Source organism: Crocodylus siamensis, chromosome 1, assembly GCF_052110815.1.
Source record: "Crocodylus siamensis isolate JL-2025a chromosome 1, ASM5211081v1, whole genome shotgun sequence".
Taxonomy (NCBI): domain Eukaryota; kingdom Metazoa; phylum Chordata; order Crocodylia; family Crocodylidae; genus Crocodylus; species Crocodylus siamensis.
The window spans coordinates 303,038,483-303,053,570 of NC_143395.1; the positions used below are offsets into that span (position 1 = coordinate 303,038,483).

Here is a 15,088-nt window from a genome sequence, read left to right on the forward strand (position 1 = left end):
AAGAAAATTTGGGGATAGATTGGAAAGATGCTTAAAATGCCAGAGGATAAAACAGCGTGATTATCATTAAGCTTTAGAGAGATAGTTAGGTGTGTTAGTCTGAAGTCAGGAGGGTAGTTAGCAGAAGTCAGAGGTAGTTGTCAGCAACTGATGAAGTGAACTTCGGCTCACAAAAGCTTGTGGTCTCTATATATCTTATTTAGTTAGTCCATAAGGTACATATCCACCCTTACTTCATCATTAAGCTCTCCATAGTGAACAGAGCGTGCTGTAATACACAGTATTATACAACATGTGTAGACTATTCAGAAAAGCTGTTACTTCTTCTAGAAGCTTGCCTGGCTTGGATCCTGGGCAACTGTAATTTTGGAGGGGCAAATTTTACTTTTGAGATCAGAAAAAAATCACTGTGGGTTGATTTCTACAGAACAGGAGATATCACGACTTTAAAGATTTTCTTTAAACATATGATATGGAGTGTATGTAATGGCATGGGATGAGATTAACATTTTAACATAATTTTGGGGGGATAACTTGTGAAATGGATTTCACAATTCCTCAATCTAAGTGTTCAAAACTTCAGCTGATTTTAAAAAATCTCTTATGAGCATAGTAAAGGGAGGTAGGAACTGTGTTAATCTCTAGTAAAAAAGAAAGCAGAGCAGGATGGTGCCTTAAAGAAAAAGTCTTTCAGAAAGGCATTCACTTTGTAGGTGAAAGTGATGAAAGAGTATGGTATAAAGGTTTTTATTAGCTTATGTAATGTACATATAGCACTGTAAAACATTACAGAAGAGATATTTTTGAAATTTTTCCATACACTATTTTCTAACAATTCCCTGTGAAATAATGGACATAATTTATCAGTTTTTCATAATCATGAGTAGCAGTTAATCATATAATCAGTTTCACTGCAGTGTGGTTAATCTCTTTCTCTCAGTTTTGCAGAATCATATCATATGAAGTTTCATTGAAATAACTTATAAATGCTAAAGTTTAACAAAATTCAGTATCTTTCTATTCACAGTCAATCTGCCCAACTTTTGACTTCCATTGCGGGCTGGCACATAAATCTATTTAATTCCAAAAGAAGAGTGAAGGAAAAGTAATACCCAATGAGCATGACTGATAATTTAGGACATGTACTCACCGAATGAATCACACATTGCTATATGGTAGTTGTGCTAAGTTCATTCACAAAAGGCCTGATTCAGATCTCAAATCAATTTGCTCTTGCATAATTCCAACGGGACCAAAGTGCATGAAAAGAAAACTAGGCCCAAGATGTTTTTACTGCATGACTAATTTTCAATAGCTATAGATAAACTAAACGTAGTATCTAATCTTTATCATGATGCCATCATAATACCATCAAGGGATTCTAGTGACATCACAAGAAAAGAAACTGAGGCCCTAGAGCCACATGGCAGTGTTAGTGTAACCAAATCTATTCCCATTTCTACTGATATAAATCTCGGTACTGGTATAAATCTAATTTTATAAATCTGTATTATTACTGGGCACATTACACAAGATGCTACATCATCATACCGATGAGCTATATCACTGTAGCTCATTGCTACGGCAACATAGCATCATCAGGCACAAACTGTGATGCTGAAACTACTGCACAGTAGTAATGATCTCATTGCTACTGCAAAGTAGCATGGGAAAAGACCCGTGTAGCATCCAGACTGCACAATAACATTGTATGCTTAGGCAAATAATAAATGACTGTGAAGTAACAACTGCACAGTCTGGTGCATGTGTACATGTGCCCACTGTGATGTAACATGATTCCTGAGAGCCATGGGAAGTAATGACACACAGGGCAGCATCAGTGGCTGAGCTGCTGGTGGCACAGTGGTGGCCAGTCCAGCTTGATAACTTCAATTTTTTTGCCTCCCTCAAGATTGGCACGTGGGACTGGTGCCCCGGTTGCCCACTGCTTTGTTATACTACTGCCATTGTTCAACTTCAAATTAATTTCTCTGGAATGTGGGTAACCAGAAATTTTTATTAGTATTGCATTTTTCTTTTCCATGGCTGTTTGGGTGCTCACAGTCATGCTGCAATCAAACAGAGCACACAACACTCAAAATGATACACTGTTCAAAAACATCTGTCCATAGGAAAAAAGGGGATTGGAGAGGAGAGGCACACAGGCAGGGAGAAGCCCCACTGCTCGGGGGAGGGGGCAGGCGGGGGGATCTGTGGTAGGTAAACTAAATCTTGATCATTAGTAAGGGCCCAATATGTGCCACTGACTTTTGCTCAAAATAACCCACTGAAGGCAATGGGGAGTTCTGAGTAAAAACCAATGGCACAATATGGTGCTATAAAACAAACTAGCACAGCAGTCTGCAACACTCTGTCAGCTTCAGTACCAGATGGATAAGGTCTTCTTGAATATTGTTCTCCGAAAGCAGAAAAATAACTCGGATGTGATGTGTTAGAAAGAACACGATTTTTTTAAAAACAAATCTGTGGAGTAATTTTTAAAAAGTCAAAGTAAAAACATTATGAATCCCTCATGCGTAATCTGCATCCCCTAAGACAAAAGGATCATCAAATAAAACAATAACTGGTAGGCCTGTGTGAAGTGGCTAGTATTCGCTTTGGATTGGGACTTGGCCGATTCGGGGGACAGTGATTCTATTCATTGATTTGAATCACTGTCCCAAATCGATTCAACTGGATCAGATTCAGATATTTGGCCGCTGCCAAATTTGCCAGATGTCTGAACTGGACAGGCGCCATCCCCTGCCCACTGTCCCAGTCCTGTTAATGGCTGCCCTGCCCAGTCCTCACTCCCAGCTCTTTAAAAAAGAAAAAAAAAAGTCCCCACTCACCTGCTCCTGCCAGGCGGGGGAGAGGTGATCCACTGCTGCAGGGTAAGCTCTGCTTTGGGAATCAATTCAGACCTTTTTATTGGTCTCTTGATTTGATTCGGATTCAGAGATTCAGCTTCTGAATCGGGCCGGATCTTCTCCAAATCGAATCAGCGCCTGAAGCTTTGCACCACCCTAGTAACTGGGATGTAAGCACATAAACTTCATAGCAGAAGGGCACAGTGCTGCCTCTTAATAAAATGGCACTAAGGAACTTTTTTTACAAGCTCATGTAAATCCTTTGGCTACCAGACAGAAAGAAAACAGCTACCATGTCTAGGGTATTTCTGGCAGACAATCATGTAAGTATAAAAAGACATAGAGGAAGAAAAAAATAAAACTGCTCTACTACTGTATTATTTCAGACCAACTTAAGTAGCTTCCCCCATGGTTGACAGGTTTTTTTTGGTCTGAGTTTCCACAGTATCGGCAAGCTTTTCACCTTGTTCTACAAAGGTTATGGGGAGTGCTACAAAAAGGGATCATTTTCTTCTTCCCAAAACAATGGAAGGAAGATATATTTCCTTGGCATAGGGCTTCCATGTCCTTTAATGGACTTTGTTGCCATTCACCTAAATTCTCCCTCAGCTTGTTCTCAGGTTGTACATGTATAAGGTGTGCTCAATCCATAATCAGGTTTGATGTCAGTAGGAGTTCTGTCTGAGGAGGATGGTGTAAGCATTGTAGGATTTGACCTTATGTGAAGAAATTAATGGCAAAGTGTCCATTTGAAAAGATCTGCTTCAAAACAGTGTCCAAGGTCACCCTAATGAAAATGCAACATATAGTTAAAATGGAATTGGAAAGTTTCACTGTACATTTGGCACAGGACATTCTCATACATAAAGAACTAAAGTTTGAAAGCAATAAGTAGATTTCCCAGATATCGGTGTACCTCCAATTTAATCTTTTAAGTGGCTCATGCTGACCCCAGCATGACAAATGTGATCAAATCAATTAGGCTTATTCACTAATGTGATACACCAGGTTCTATAACAGCATATGTAATGCAAGTTCATACGGTAGCCTGCTTCACCCACTTGTGACTTTGAGCTATGGTCATGATATTACAAACAATGGTGAAGCATGCAGATTTGTAAATTAAATTAGCACTGGCACAAGATAACAAAATTATATCTACCAAAAGAACTGTAAGGGTAATGCTGTGAAAGCTTTTATTATAAAGAGAAGCAACTTGCATGGTAATCCAGGTGTAAAAGAGAAGAGAATACAGATGATGTTATCTAATTCCTTTTGGCCTCCCTATGCACCATATACTTCATTATGAACATAAGAATTGCCATATAATGATATATGATAATGCCATAAAGATGCAGCTACTGTTCCTTTCACAAAAGATCTAGGTTCAAACAAAAGCCATTTCCAGGTACTTCTCATTGTTCCTGAGAACATCATAATCCCAGACAGAAGGCTTCTGTTCTATTTATACAGTTAAATAAACCATTGAATAAGCCATCCTTGTCATACACCCCAGCATCTACATTTATATGAATTAAAATCCCATGTTTTGAAGTTATTTGAATATGGCATTATACATTGCTCAGTGAACTGTTACCAGTAGATATAAAATCACATTAGGCACCTCAAGAACTTTTACACCACCACCTCCTCAAATGCTGAAAAAATCAGCTTTGGAGTGCATCTAGAAAATGAACACCAACTGGGAAAGAAATCCTGCACCCAAGAGACACTCAGAGAATAACTGATCAACCATTCCCTCCATTTACAATCTGGGGTCTCTATCTTCTTCATTTATCATGGTTGCAGATGTAGCAGGCTGGCACAGGGAGAGCTGACATCTATTAAGTCCCAGCTAGTAAGTCCAAATAAGACTATTAAAGGTCAACAGTGCACCATGAATTCTATCCAGAAATATACAGTCATACAGGGCAGCTCCGTGGCTATCAATGATATCTTGACATGAAATTCTATTTAGTAAACAGGGCAAATAAAAAGAGTGGGGGTTGCCTTCTGCCAGACTAAGTGGGTGTGTCTACACATGCATTAATGTGCTGTTGCTACCATGCATTGTTTAGTATCTCTAAAATGAGGTACTACATAAATGTGCAGAAGTCAGCACTAATGTCCAGTAGCAACAGTGCACGATCTTTTTGTAATGTTTAAATGTGTAGTAAACTAATTCTACTGTGCAGTAGCACAGTTTTTGCCATGACACGCTAATGTGCAGTAGAGTTAGTCTACTGCACAGTAGGCATCTCATATAGACATGCCCAGTATGACACGATTCATAAAACCTTCCCCAGCACTCAACAGTACAACTATGCTGGTTATCACAGCTGGTTACAGTCACCAGGAAAGAGCTAGCATTTGTCCTCCCTTACAGAGGATGACTTCAATTGGAGGACTTCATCTGGACAGTGGGGATGTGGGCAGTAGGGTCCCCCAAGGCTCAGTCCTTGGGCTGGTGCTGTTCAATATCTTCATTAGCGACCTGGATGAGAGCATGGAAAGCACTCTGTCCAAATTCACAGATGACACCAAACCTGGAGCAAAGCAAACGTACTGATGGGAAGAAACTGAATCCAAGTGGACCTGGACAGGTTAGAGAAATGGGCAGAGAACAACAGGATTCAGTTCAACAAACATAAGTGCTGCACCTAGGGACAGAGAATCATCAGCACACCTATAGGCTGGGGGATGGACAGCAGCAGAAAGAGATCTCAGAGTCATTGCAACTCCAGAATGAATGAGTCATCACTGTGGCGAAGTAATTAGCAGAGCTAACTTCACTTTGTTATGCATTAGTAGGTGCACCATGAACAGGTCCAGGGTGGTGATGCACCCCATCTATGCAGCACTGGTAAAGCCATAGCTAGAGTACTGCACCCATTTCTGGGCACCTCAGTTCAAAAAGGATATGGACAACCTTGAGAGGGTCCAGACGAGGGCCACTTGTATGATTAAAGGCCTGCAAGGAAGCCCTTATGAAGAAAGGCTGAGGGACCTGGACCTTTTCAGCCTCTGCAAGAGAAGGCTAAAAGGGGATCTTGTGGCAGTATACAAATTCACCGGGCGGGGCACCCGGGAATACGACAAGCTCCTAGAGTAGCCTTAGGTTAGACATCAGAAAGAACTTCTTCATGGTTAGAGTTGCCAGAATCTGGAATAGGCTTCCAAGGGAAGTGGTGCTCCCCCCTACCTTAGGGATCTTCAAGACAAGACTGGACAAGCACCTGGCTAGGGTCACATGAACCCAGTATATTTTCCTGCCACTGGAAGGGGGTTGGACTCAATGATCCTGTGAGGTCTCTTCTGACCCTAGCATCTATGAATCTATGGACTTGTCATTTAACAGGGAACTAGGGCAAGTAGAAGAGTTTTAGAGTTATGCTCATGGGTGGTTGCACAGTAAGGCTGCTGCATTTTGTAGCAAATGACTCTTAAGGTGATTGAATTCATTCCTAGATACGAGTTACAGGACTTAAACCTGGAGCTGGATATAGATCTGGCCATCTATTTCAAATGAGCTACTGTACCATCTACATAATCTTCAAGGTATTTGTTCATCCAGTAGCACTGAACAGGATCACAGGGCTGTGAACAATTAGATCAAATGCTCTCCTTGGTGGGGAATGTTAGAAAAAGTATTTTCTTTGAAGTGCATACTCTCTGTATGATCACTTTACTTGGGTTCAAGTTTGGCTACCTGCTCTTCATCCAGGGGTTGACTTTAGTCAGGCATTGAGAAAGGTGTGAGTTTTTTCCTCGTATTGTCCAACTCATTACCAGAAAATGTATAAATCAAGAGATTATATCTGTGTTAGCAGTTATACTATAGAACTGTGGTTTACAGTATAACCCACTGTGGGTGCATCTACACATGCATTAACTCACTTTAATTAATGTATATTAAATCTAGTACCTCTGGGCACTTTTACACATGCTTTGCGAGGGTGAGGGGTGCTTTAATTACAGAGGCTGCAAGAGCCATTCTAAGTAAAGTGTTGCAACAGCTTGTGTATCAGCATCCCCATACTTCAAAATGGCAGCACGGGTGCTTGAACCAGCGAGGGGTGCTCATTCAATGTAGAGATGCAGGAGGCTGATGAAGCACAGTAATTACCACGCCCCAGCAAACCTGAGTAATCAAATCTGCTCCGATGTGCTGTAATTAAAGTGTGTCAGAGAAATCTCCACTCTCATGTACAGGCACAATCCATTGGAAGGTACAAGGAAAATGTGCATTAGCCTGTCTTAATGTGCATTAACTAAATAGCACAGATTTTTAGTGCTTTAATGCTCATTAATATAGGCAAATGAGCATTAAAGTGTATGTGTAGACACATCCTCTGTGGAAATATTTTCACCACCATAATGGAGGTGTTTTTTGGTTTCGTTTAACCCTCCTCCCAAGGAATGAGAACTAAAGCAAAAAAAGAAAAAAGGCTAAATTAATATGTTGGAATGTAGGTATTCATCTACTCTGAGGCATTATACCCGTATAACTATATTGGTTCCAACTCACACCTTAGATTATAGGTGAAAAACACATTGGCAGGTGGGCATTGTACACCATGCTAGAATCAATTCTTTCTAGCTCTCCAGCTCCAAAAAATAGTGTGTGAATACCCTGCTCCAAAATACCCTCTGGCTCCAAAAAATATAGAGAGAGAAAAATATACAGAAACTAATTTCCTGTTTCACCAGCATTAATAAAATAACATTTTTCAATATAAATACACTTGCTCCATAATACATCACATCAAATTATTCCTGTATAAATGTGTTAAATCTCTCTATTATTAAGGTAAGAACAAAAAAGTGGTAGATCCTGCAATGCAATAGCTCTTCCTTGCAAGACAGAATCCAGGATAAAATAAAGCTTGTTTTGGAAGCAGGTAACCTGATTATAAAAATGCCTTCACTAAATGGGATAAATGGCTAAATGAAAGCAGTACACTTTCTGCTGCTTTTATTGATTTTCAGTTGTGTTGTGCACATTCTAGCTTGCACACAGAAGCAGCTTTTCCGTTTATCTATTCTCTTAGCTAATCTCATAGAAACTGCTGCATAAATTAGGATTAGGGCAGCTTGAGATCAAGATTCATAGTTATGGGTTTTGTCCACATCATCAAATAATTCAATAAACTAGGAATGGTGTTTCTGTTGGGCTGAATGTACACTGTTCAAATAAGGAAAGTTCAGCTGCTTTTTCACTTACTGGTGAAGAGATTAATAAATAATTATTCTGGCAGTGAAACACAGAAACGAAATTCAAGAACCATACTGCTTCAGGAAAAAAAATGAGATTTTCTTCATTTTATAGGGAATTTTTTGGAGTTATGGTTTTTCTTAATGAATTGATCCTAAAAAGTTGATACGGATGTTTTCTAATGCTTGATAATTTTATCTAATTCTTTTAAAATTACTCTGATTGCCTAATAGTTTCCTTGTATTAGTATTAATTTATAAGGAGGTGGGGAACAAATGTTAAGCTAGAATGAGACAGTAAGCACAGCCCTTATATTGCATGATGTATAGCTGTACTGAACCAGGAGCAGTCAAAGAAATCACAGTAATACTCGTAACTCTCCTGGTCTGGCAGGAAAGGAAATTACTTTTTGCTTCCTATGTGGAGTTTGCTGCATCTCTCTTGCCTGACTGTTGTTGGGAGCGAGCAAACAGGGTGAGTACAAGCATGGCTCCACCCACTTCCCACCTCCTTTACCTTCTCCAAAGCCTTCAGTTTCTAGGGAGAGTATGAGGAATATAGACTCTGTTCTCTCTCACCAGTTCCATCAAGACACAGTAAATAGCCCTCCTGAACCCACAAAGAGAGAAGCCCAGGCAGAATGGCACTTTAGAGGCTAGCGTTTTTAGAGAGCCATAAGCTTTTGCAGGCAACACTCTACTTCATCAGATGCTATAACACAGATAAATGCACATAGGGGTATTAAAACTAATCACAATCCAGCCTGTTTTATATTAACCCCTGAAAGAGATATCTAAGCAAAGAACAAACACTGGTACCCAATGTCTTAAAACACTTCACATATTGTGCATCTAATGTCATTGATATATTGATGTCATTGGATGAAATTCTGACCCAGTGAAGGTAAAACCTCCATTGATTTCAGTAAGGCCAGAATTTCACTAATTGATTTTAATGAGCTATAGATCCTATCTTTTGTAAAAGCGAAGTTTCATACACTTGCATTTCAGCCATAATCCAGCAAACTAATTAGCCACATGCCCAACTTACAGATTCATAGACATTAGGGCTGTAAGGGACCTCAGAAGATCATTGAGTCCAGCCCCCCACCCAAAGGCAGGAAGTCAGCTGGGGTCATAGGATCCCAGCAAGATAAGCATCCAATTTTTTCTTGAAGGTGTTCAATGTAGGTGCTTGAACCACCTCCGATGGCGGGCTGTTCTAGACCTTGGGGGCTCGGACAGTAAAGAAATTCTTCCTTATGTCCATCCTGAAACAGTCTTGCAGTAGTCTTGCAGAGCCTCATCCCTTGGGGTGCTCTGGTGAACAAACGTTCCCCCAGATTCTGATGGTCACCCCTGATAAACTTATAGGCAGCCATCAGATCACCCCTGAGCCCATGTTTTCCAGGCTAAAGAGCCCCATGGCTCTCAGCCTGTCATCGTAAGGTCTGTTTTCCAGACCTCTGATCATGCACGTGGCTCTTCTCTGGACTCTCTGAAGCTTCTCCACATCCTTTTTGAATTGTAGGGGCCCAAAACTGAATACAGTACTCCAGCTGTGGCCTCACCAAGACTGAGTACAAGGGGAGAATGATGTCCCAGGATTTGCTTGAGAAGCATCTATGGGTGCAAGCCAGTGTTTTGGTCTCTTTACTAGGCGCAGCATCGCATTTCAGACTCATGTGGTCAATGATGACCTCCAAGTCTCTTTCCTCCATAGTGCTAGCCAGTGTAGCACTGCCAAACCTATAAAGATGCTGCAGGTTTTCCTCCCAATGTGAAGAACCTTGCATTTTTCAGTGTTAAACACCATCAGGTTCTCATCCGGCCATTTGCTGAGCCTGTCCAAGTCAGCCTGGATCGCCCTCCTAGCTTCAAGTGTTGATGCTTTGACCCAAAGTTTGGTGTCATCAGTAAACTTGGCCAGTCCGCTTCTGACTCCAATGTCCACATCATTAATGAAGATGTTGAACAATATGGGTCCAAGGACAGAGCCTTGAGGGACCCCACAGGTCACAGGACACAATGACGATTGACTTCCATCAATTAACCACCTTCTGGGTCCAATCACAGAGCCAATTTCCCAGCCAGCAGATCATGGTGGACCCAAGGCCACAATTGGCCGGGTTCGCCAAGAGGTGATCATGAGATACCAGATCAAAGGCTTTTTTGAAGTCAAGATATATGACATTAACCTCTTCTCCCTTGTCCAGGTGATAGGTCACCTGGGCATAGAAGGAAATGAGATTCGTCAAGCAAGGCCTACCCGCAACAAACCCGTGCTGGCTATCCCTCAGGATGTTGGCGTCGGCTAGTCCATTAAGGATGGCCTCTTTAATAAACTTTTCTAAGACCTTCTCTGGGATAGAGGTCAGGCTGATGGGTCTGTAGTTAGCCAGATCCACTTTCCTCCCTTTCTTGAAGATAGGCACCACATTGGCCCTCTTCCAGTCTTCGGGCACTATACCAGAGTGCCAGGACTTCTTAAAGATCCATGCCAGGTGCTCAGCTATGATGCTCACCAGCTCCTTGAGTACCCTGGGGTGTAAATTGTCAAGGCCAGCTGACTTAAAGGTATCCAGCCTCTCAAGGTGTTCCTTCACGAGGTCAGCATTGATGGATGGCAGGGGATCTCCCTCACCCAGACCTCCCTGTTCCGTAGCGGGCATGGGCGTCCCATGGGACTGATGAAAGACTGATGCAAAGTACCCATTTAATAGGCTGGCTTTTTCCTGGGCATCAGTTGTCAGTTGGCCCATCTTTATTGACTTTTTATTGCCCTTGATACTCAAAGCTAGTTGAAGTTCAGTTGCAGCCTTGACTTTCCTGGTTTGCTCCCTGCAGGACCGGACCAGTGCAGAATATTCCTCCTTGGAGGTGAATCCCATCTTCCATCCTTTGTAGGCTTTCTTTTTAGCATCAGGAGGTCTGCTAGATCCCTGGACAGCCAGGGGGGCTGCTGTGCCCTCTTGCTGCCTTTCCTCCGAGATGAAATAAAATTAGCTTGTGCATTGAGGATTGCTCCCTTGAGGAGCACCCACTCTTCCTGGACTCCCCTCCTGCAGGGGGTCATAGTCCTTTACGGCCTCACTGATAAGCCTCCTGAGCTTGTCAAAGTTAGCTTTCCTGAAGTCAAGGACTTCAGTGTTGCTGACTGACTTGCCAGCTTTACAGAGGATGGTGAAGGTGATCAGCTCATGGTCACTGTCGCCTAGCTTCCCATCGATCACTAGGTCACCAATTAGGTCATCCCCAGTAGCCAGTACCAGGTTGAGCAGCGCTTCTGAGCTTGTGAGTAGTGCCAGTTCAGTGGAGTCAGCAAAACTCTTCATAAGCTTTGCATTAAGTATGTGCTTAAGTAAATGCTTTCAGGACAGTGGCCTTGTATGTATTACACTTTTAATTGTGACCCTTATGTGAATGAAGCAAGTGCTTTCCTGAATCAAAATCATTAAGAAATTGTAATTGTAATAATTTGCAGATGTTTTTCATCCAGTGCCCCAAAAATGGTTTCTCAGGAATGTTTCGCCTAAGGCACGTGTAAAATTTTTCTTGGGACATGATACAATGTCAACATTTATGGGTGCCACAATTAATTTTACAATTAAAGTCTCATGTATAATTAGGTATTTTTATATATCAATACAACTTTACATTTCCTATTGTCCCATAACTTAATTCCTAACAAAGTAAATTTTCATCACTGATTTTAAGTTAAAGGTCTTTAGAATGAAAATGACGTTGTCTCTGTCAGACACAAACAGATATAAAGGGAAAGCATTGCTCTGCACCTAACTCAGTAAGAAATTTTACTGATAGAAATCCTTTTAAAATTATTCATTCTAATTAAATCATTAATGATTCCCTCTTCCTTTAACTGGGGAAAATATCATCTTTTTTTTTCTCTGGCAGTCAGCCCAGAAATGGAATAAATCAGAGCACTAATTCTAAAGAGGAAAGCACACATAATTTGCCCAGAGTTTTGAAACACGGGGGTCCAAAGTTAGGTGCCCTAATTTCTATGTAAGCACTAAAAAAAGCAGCTTGACTTGTAAGGAGTGCTGAGCACTTGCAGCTCCTGTTTGTGTCAGTTGCATTTGTAGATGCTCAGCACTTACATGCCTATGCAGAGATTAAGGATCCCAAACTTTAGGGACCCAAGACTGACAATATAAGTCCATTGCGTTTAAAAAAATATTCTTGGTGGACTGAGAGAAGACTTCCCCTTCCCTGTTTCATTTCTACCTGGTAATTCAGTCTTGTATAAATTCCACAGTGTCTGGGGTTAGGCTTGTTCAGAGTTTGGAGACAAGTGATTCTAAGAAGCAAACTTCAGAGGGCAAATTTTGGTCAAATAGTAAATGTTAATAAATGTCTTTGTATCCACCTGATAAAGGAAAAGCTTTTCCCTCTCACCAGAAATCAGGCCTATAGATAATCTCTCAGTTTTTCTGTAACAGACAATGCTTTTGGCACAAGACAGGCAACCATGAAACCTACTTTTCCAAAATCTAGATTACTGCACTCTTCCCCAATAGTTTGCCATAGCAAATTAAAGCATTTATGAGTACCTTTCTTTTTTCTCTCCTTTTGTCAGCACCTTCAGTGTTATGTTGGTCACTTGAAACGTGGTCTAAAATTTAACATCCTCTGGAAAGCAGGTAGAAAGAGGAAAATGGGAGAAATGACCTAAATCAATGGAGTTGAACATAATTCCCAGCCCTTTTCCAGACTTCTAGTGTCTTTGTTCCCTGTACTTTGCCCTTCTTTGGTCTGTTTTTTTTATCTGGCTCTTTAGTGAATGCTTAAAAAATAAATGTAATTATTTTAAAAGGATCAATAGCACTGCAGGACAGCTGAGAGTTCAGGGTGTGCCTAAAATAATTCTGAACTTAAAAAAAAAAAGACTTGCAGTGTTTCAAAAATATTAGAGATGACCTTAAATCAGATTAAGTGCTAGCTCTAAGTTCTTATTATCTTGGAATGTTGCCAGATAGCAATCTTAGTGATTGAGTCATTCTGCATTGGGAGGGATTTTTCAGATAATGCCCAAGTGACTCATGGTATTTAATTCTTTTAAAAAGAGACATGAGACCCACAATGTTAATTATATTATGGTACTAAGTAGAGGAATAGTTAATGGAAAAGGGGCAGCATAATGTATTTCAAGACCCTATTTAGAGAACCATAGTAACAGAAGTTATGACTTTTGTTTGAAAGCACTTTTTTTTGTCTTGAAACACACATTTAATGATGCACAGTGTCCTGGCTCTGAAGGTGATATAAGGATAGAAGTCAGAATTGCCAATATACTGTTAATGAATTTGGTAGATGGAAGGGGGATAGAACATGCTGGAGGAACTGGTGTAGAAACATCCATAGCATGCAATTCCCTGCCTATGTAACTCTGGCTGAAATTCTCCCTGGTGAGAGCATATGACAGGATATAGAAATTTTCCCTGATCATGACTGATAGGTCTGGATAAACACAGACTCAGACAGCACTTTTCATTATTCATACAGACACAGGCCAAGTTTTTCTGCATTAATCAAAGGCCAGGCTTGTTTTCTCTTCTGGCTGGACGTAAAGGAGTGGCATCTGCAATGTGAGCAAGCAATCCAGTTGTATCTTGCTCAAAATAGGAACACAATTATTTAGAACAGTGGGCTGGGATTTATGTAGTTGATACAGACTTTGAGAAAGCAGGTATTTTGCATAACTTGTGCATTTGGAGGCACAGTAAAAACCTATGTAGAAAGAAAAAGATACAGCAGAGCCTTTATAATGTTTATATGAATACTGCAGCTGAGAAAATTAGTGTGAATTGTGAGTGTACTAGTACTTCACTAGATTTGTATTTTGAGCCCTCAAGCAGTATGAGCTGAAAGGCTTTTTTCACTGTATTTTAGCTTTTGTTTCCACTAACTCACTGACTCCCCCTCCCCAAATGTTTACACATGGGTGAGATCTGCCCAGAAGCCATGAATGGGATAGCTCTAACAGACGAGTAACCCCACAGTCTTCTTTTCTATTCTTCTGCACACTGTAAAATGCAGTCTGTGCTGTCAAGAATGCCAGAATGAAGAAGATTGGGGTAGGCCACTAGATTTTCAATGGGGTGTCCCACTGGATTCTCACTATCTAGTATTATGGGTATTTGACAACAACCAAGCATCACATGAACAGACATCTTATAAACTTCCTGTGCACCTAGTGCTACACAGACCTAAGCCAAAGCATTCCAAAGTCAATCCAGTCCCTGTTGGATGTCAAAGTCCAAAGTGGAAATTGCCAAAGATACTAGACATTACCATTCTACTGGGTAAGAAATCATCAAATGCATTTTCTCTTGTGCCTTTATCTGGCTTTGAACCTTTAAATGTAATATACATTGTAATTCCCTCCTGCTTCTTCACTCCGCTCTTTGAACTTCTAGGCTTCCAGTGGTGAAAAGCTAGCGCAGGAACCTGCAGCATTACATAGTTACCTTGAGAAATAATTACCTGACTGACAAAAGGTCCAATTAACACTTTTGTCAATAGATGAAATGATCAGTTAAATCTCTAAACTTATTATCTACAATATTTAACATGGTCTGTGCATCATTTATTTATTATTTGTTTCCAAAATTAATTGAAATTGTGCATTCATTAAATCAGCTAAAGCATATTCAATTTATATGCATCTCCTTCCACTGTGTCCTGACTATAAATGGAGTTTAGTGCCTTAACGTAACTAAACCAGTTGTAAGTTCCAGACTACTGAAGCAAGTCTTCCATAACAAGATGATGTGTCTTCAAGTCTTTTTTGTTTTGACAGTTGCGGGCAATGATTTAATCAAGTCTAGCATAAAAATGTCCCATTTTCACCCCAAGCGAATCCTAATCTTGTAAATCCAGGAAAAAATGTGAATCGTGAAAAGGTAGCACTTCAATCAGAGATTTCAAAAGCCTTCAACATATAGAATCTGATCTCGTTTTGAAGCTGAAGGAAATGCAGC

General features: G+C 40.6%; 1 long non-coding RNA gene across 1 annotated transcript in view; it reads right to left on the reverse strand.

The window, feature by feature from the left end:
• The window catches only part of LOC149874710 (uncharacterized), a 140,393-nt gene that overhangs the window by 14,094 nt on the left and 111,211 nt on the right, over nucleotides 1-15,088 (reverse strand). The window contains exon 3 of the long non-coding RNA XR_016438426.1: nucleotides 2,853-3,033. This is a non-coding gene — a long non-coding RNA (uncharacterized LOC149874710). The remainder of the gene's footprint in view (nucleotides 1-2,852; nucleotides 3,034-15,088) is intronic.